This window comes from Phodopus roborovskii, unplaced genomic scaffold, assembly GCF_943737965.1.
Source record: "Phodopus roborovskii unplaced genomic scaffold, PHOROB, whole genome shotgun sequence".
Classification (NCBI taxonomy): Eukaryota; Metazoa; Chordata; class Mammalia; order Rodentia; family Cricetidae; genus Phodopus; species Phodopus roborovskii.
The window spans coordinates 242,691-249,033 of NW_026125397.1; positions in this window are offsets into that span (position 1 = coordinate 242,691).

Genomic DNA, 6,343 nt, shown 5'->3' on the forward strand with positions numbered 1-6,343 from the left:
ATATAGCTGGAAAAAATACCTTGAAAATTTTCAAGCAGAATTTATACATTTTTAAGAGTAAATGAACTCATATGGCCCTCCATCTCACAAATTCATATTTTTTGTTCTCTGCTCTTCTGTATATATTTAGCTCAATGTTATGCCCACTATGATGCCTGGATAATTTTATGGTAATTATATACATGGTAAAAGGCAACAAAACAGAGTTTTTGAATCTTTATAAAATCTCTGCCTCTCTTACACATGCATTCATGTGTGAGTGTGTGTGTCTGGTGTGTCTGTGTGTGTGCGTGTGTGAGCGTGCACAACATACACACACACACACACACACCTGCAAAGACATGAAACTTGGTTAGCTCATTTGTACCCACACCTAAATCTCAACAGAATAAATGATTGTGTGTTTTCAAATGCTCCACTGTACTGAGAATAAGTAGGTGGGTGTGCATAGGAAAATCTACCTGAAGAACCCTTTTGTGACTGGGCCAAGTCCTTGTATACTGTTTCCTCATAACTTAAGCAGAGACAGCATGATGGATTGCAGAGCTATCATTTTCTACAAAAAGAAAGCACACCAGTTCTTAAATTGGACAAAATTTCTTATCTCTGAGTTTGATGATGAATTTGTCAAAATGATCTTTATATAAGGGACAGCAAGCTCCATAATGTCCCCCATAGCAATTTTACAGGCAATATAGATGCATTCCACATAGCCATTCCTTATATTGCTCTGACACAAGACAAGTGTACTTTAAAAGCTGTAGTTCTATAAAAGTGTGAGGGTGGATAAAAGTTGGGGAGTGGAAAGTAAAAGGAAATTGGCAGAAAGGAGAAGCACACTGATATGTGGCTTACTCTGTGTCTGCATAACAAATACTAACAACTGAAAAGTTACTAATTGGAATACATTCCCCAACTGCCAATATCTCTCCTGAGTTTCCAACAAACCTATCTGGCAGATCATTACCAAGCTGTGAATCATGACGCCAGACACACAGATGACAAAACTGCCATGTTACTCTTCTAAGTCAACAAATGATAGATTTGTGCTGTTATACAATCAAGTGACATGTTCCTAAAGTAGTCTGTAGGATGATTCTACTCGCTTTCCTTTCTTGTTCCTTCAGAGAAGTAGCTCCGTCTTTTGAATAAATACTCAGACACATCAAAGAAATACTCAGATACATCAAAGTAGTGTGCGCTGATGTGTGTACAGCTTATGTGGATATCTCTTCCTTGCTTTATTCATAATACAATAGCTTTGTGGAGATTTGATAATAAGAAAATTAGACTTAAGAGCCTTACAATTTACCTAGAAAATAAAAGTCAGAGATGTAAATTGTAAAAGTGGTTGTCTTGTCCATCACTAAAAACAGATTTCTAACAAGAAAAAGTACTCAGATATCCACAGGTAGATATACAGCTAGAATATTAATTTTACCACTGACATATTTAGGACATGTGTCTTCATCTTTTTTATCTTTGGAAACATTGCTTGCGAAATAGATAAGGCTCTAAGGCTTTCCATAAGAGGGCCTGAGTTTGAGCACTATATCTCATGTAAAAGCAAAACAACAACAAACAATCTGAAACAAATAGATAAGGTAGCATGCTTGCAGTCCTAGAAGCAGGGAGGGAGACACAAGCATGTTCCTGGGACTCACTGGCTAGTCTAGCTACTAGATAATTTCCTTCCATACCAGTAATGAACCCCATCTCATAAAACAAGGTGATCAGCACTGGAAGAGGTTATCATTAGATTTTCCTCTGGTTTCCACATGCACTTACATGCACACATGTGCATGCATAGCCCACCCAAAAAAAAATGTGTGTAGGTATGAGTACACAAACCCACACACACACACACACACAAATACACTAAAGCCATAACTAGAGCCTTTGAGCACTATAATCTCATCTTAGAATTGAGTCCCTTCTTTTCATAGAGGAAGAGATTCTAGTTCATGCTACATACTGTTTGCTGAAGAATTCGTGAATGCCAAAAATTATTTTTAAATGCCTATGTAAATAAAAGGAGAAATTAAGATCTTTAGGTACATACTTTTTCCTGGAATTCCTGTGTGCACAAATGTGTGCAAGTGTCTGTCTTTTTATGTATTTCCTATCTCTTTCTTCTGCTTTTCTTTGGCTCTTGTTCTGTTTTCAGTGTGTGTGTGTGTGTGTGTGTGTGTGTGTGTGTGTGTGTGTGTGTGTGTGCCCTTGTCCAGTTTAGCTTTGTTTTATCTTATTTATTTTATTTTATTATTACCTTTTAGATACCTGTTTGTTTTCTAACAAGACAGAGAGTGTGTGTGTGGATTCAGATGTGATGGAAAGTTAAGAGGAACTCAGAGAAGCTGTGGAAGGTAAAAAATCAACAATCAAAATATATGAAAAAATTCATTTTCAATAAAAGATAAATAGAACCCCTCCCCCCCCCAAAAAAAAAAAAAACACCAGCTCCTAACAAGCCAGTAGGTGAGACATACAATTCAGGGTTATAGTCTGTTCACAAAGTGTATGATAACTACACTTTTTCAGGTGGATTTGAGTAAGTAGGTTTTATAAAGTCTAACTAGAATCCTAAGGAAAACTTTTGCTAATATTTTCATGATAATTTCTATGGAGCTCAAATTTTTATTTGAATTAAAATCTAGTAAATCAATTGATCCAGGAGCTTCTGCTGTATATAAGTCTACTGGTTTGCCTATGGCACTACATTGGCAAGAATTTCTTTTTAAAGATGCATAGGACTTATTATATTATTTATTTTTATGTGTATGTGTATATATGCATGCACACATGTATGAAGACCAGAGGACAGCCTGAGGGAATGGGTTCTCCACTTTTCATAATCCAGGTCCCAGGAACTGAACCCAGATCTTTGGGATTGACAGCAGTAACCTCTACCTGCTGAGCCACCTCAACATGTCTTAATAGGATATCTCTTCATGTCAAGATCTTACTTTCTACCACTGGAAGGCAGGGCCTCAAAATGTAAAGGGCAACCACAGAAATCTGGTGACATTCCAGAAGTTTGTGATTTAGGATGTTTTCATTATATGTGGCTTATATGTGATTTGTGCCCTAATATGGATGAATAATGTATCTCTTATGATGTAAATGCAAGAGAATTTGTTTTCACAGATCACCTCTGATTTTATCTTTTTTGTTATATATAAGAATGGAACAGTTAATTCATATTTTTTCCTTGTCTCTTATGTGAAAACTGGATGGCATAGACAAGGGTGTGGAGTTCTAACTTAGATAAACCCATCTTTTAATTCTGGCTTCTCCTGTTATTCTAGTAACACTGAGATACATACATGCACATAAACCAACACAATTATACTTTTTAAATTTTAAACATCTTCCTGTGTAATAATGACTGGAAACCTTCTCTCGTTTTTAATTAATTTTTATTTAAAGTCAAAACAATCTTATTTTACTTACCATCTTGTTGATTAAGGTTAGCTTTTCTCTTTTCCTTAAAAGGAAAGACATTATCATCCCCTTTACATGAGTCTCCTCTAATGTAGAGACTGACACAGAGTACAAATGAAAGCACAAGCTAACTCCAAAGCCACCTTCCCCTTTCAAAAGTGACTGCAGAGGAAGAGAAGAAATCTCAGTCTCGGAGCCATGTTTAAGGATTATGCGTCTTTACTGCTGCTCAGCTACACATACAGCATACCATGGCAGAAGAGGTGGGGTTTTAACTATACAGCCACATAACCTCAGGATAGACACCTTTCTTTTTCTCAGAAGCCAAAAGAATGGTAGAAGTCTCATGGAATCTACAAGAAGGCAATAAAGACTCTCCAGTCTAAAGCCATGCCCATAGTCTCAGATATTGCAGAGAAAGGTCACATATAGCCCCTTAGCCTCATAGGTGCAGGAGGTGAAGTCTAAAAGGGGTGGAGCCTGGAAGGGGTGGATCCTAGCTAGCTCTTCCAAGGCAGAGAGAGTTGGGAGATAAGTCAGAGGGTGCCAAGTCACAGCAGAGTTAGCCAGGATAGACCTTTCCAGGGATGGTCTGGAAGGTGCAGCCTATTGTTTGGTAGTCACTCCAATTAGAGACATCATTGCTGCTAACATCCTAAAAAGCTGTTTTAAAAGTACATACAACCTCAATATGAAGTGGATTCTCTTTGGAGGACTTTAGGTCTTAGATGCAGAACAAAAAAGTAGCACTTTGGGAGCATCTGGTCATATTTGTGCCTTTCTAGAGTTAGTTAGGTCTCCATTGATTTAATACGCACATGTGTGTGAGAGAGAGCATGCATATATGTTTATGTATGTGAGCCCACATGTGTATGCATAGGTGTGTATGTGTGTATGCATATGTGTGTACATGCATGTTTGTGGGTGTGTATGTGTATATATAAGACTGAAGATCAAAGGACAATTCATAGGAATTGGTTCTCTCCCTTCCACCATGTGGGTCCAGAAGATTAAATTCAGGCAGTCAGGCTAGGGAGCAAAACTTTTTACTCACTGAGCAACCACATCACCCCATTTCTCCATTATTACCCAAATATGCAAAAATCTCAAATTAAAACAAGGTTGCACATCTACTCCCTGCCTTATCCTGAGCTTTTTAGAACCAAGCAATGGCTAAGAAAGGCTGTAAGATGGACTGACTGTGGTGATATATTGTTTATGATTTATTAAAGCCACTGGCGATCAAAATAGCAAAGCAGCCATACTAGTTAACCATAGAAGCCAGGCGGTGGTGGCACAGACCTTTAACTCTAGGACTCAGGAGACAAAGGCAGATGGATCTCTCTGACTTCAAGGCCACTCAGGGCTACATGAGATTGAATCAGTCTAAAAGAGTAACAGAGCTCACACCTTTATCCCAACACTAAAGTTCTCATGTAGGGATTGATCCTCCAGCCACACAGAGGAAAGAAAGCAGTCTGAGGTATGGTTGAAAGCTCCTGAACAGAATCAGCCCTTTCTGACTGAGGCAGAGGGAAGAGCTTGTGGCTTGGCTGCTTTGCTTTGCTGATCTTCAGCTAAAGCTTGAAGCTTGAACCCCAATTTCTGTCTCTAGGCCATTTATAATTCATGCACCATGGACAGTCTGGAACCTGCTGGGGCTTTAAGCTATTTCTCTTAAACATGTTCTCAACAGTCTTTAATGGAATAACCAAGTTATTAAGATATTAATTTTTAATTACTCTTATTCTACCATTAATTATGACTTAAGAAATGCCATCAAATACATCGGAAGTCAGTTGCTAGAATAAACCAAAAGCTTTTGGAGAGAGATTTCTAGAAACCCTTCTTTTCTGGGTAGAAGTAACTACACAGTTCCTGCACATATGTGGATGGATGTGTCTGTTGGTTTCAATCTTCTGAGATCACTATGTCTTTGGAAATGCTATTTTTCTTGCCTGGCTCTATTATTATTTCTTTCTCTGTGTGCATCTGGCTAATATTAGCCCAGCTTTCACTGCATTGGTGGTAGTGGTTTCTCCTACTCTTTTCCACATGGTTATGGCAAAACAGTTTGCATATATAAGTGACTAACAAGACTGAGAATGAGACCACTGGAAACAGGTCTTGGGGCATCCTCTCCAGCAGTAGGCAGCTGCTCAGAAGCTGTCCACATAATGATATAACACTGGGAAATTGTTTTGAAATAGCTCTTTTTGGCACCAGTTGTCCAACAATGGCTATTTTTACTGGCTTTGCCCAGCCTCAGTGAAACTCACACATGTCACTTTGCTCTGAGATGCATTGATCAAGAGCACATCTCCACACTGTCTCCTAGCTCACATTTTCCCAAGCAAAGGAAGGGGCAGGGGTGATATTTGGAGACTTCCCTGGATTGATTGGTACGTCTTGGCCTTATCTCAAGCCCCCCATGTTTTGTACACTTTGGTGATGCTGAGAACAAGTTGATGCCAATAAGCCATTTGAGATAAGAACTAATTAGAAACAGAAGGTTGAAGAATGGTTATGCTGGGGATAAGCAAAGGGGACAGACTAGTAATTATTCAGGCAGAATTTCTTTACTGGCAGATGGAAGAGAGAACAAACCTCCAAAGTCAGTAACAGGAGTAAGCAGCTGTGTGCTCCTTTTCTGTTGAAAAGCAAACAAACATTCATTGGGTCAGTCATGGGCTCAGAGACCTCTAGAGAGTCATTGACATGGTGACCACCCACAGCCTGTAAAATAACCCAGTGGTCTCAACCCAGCTCACATCCTCTTCTGACTATATGTGAGTTACAGGGAATGAGACATAAAGAAAAGACCACGGTCTGCAGGTAGGTTACAGTGAAGGACCTCGCACTGTAAGAAGGCAGGACTCCACAGCACAGCACAAGCACA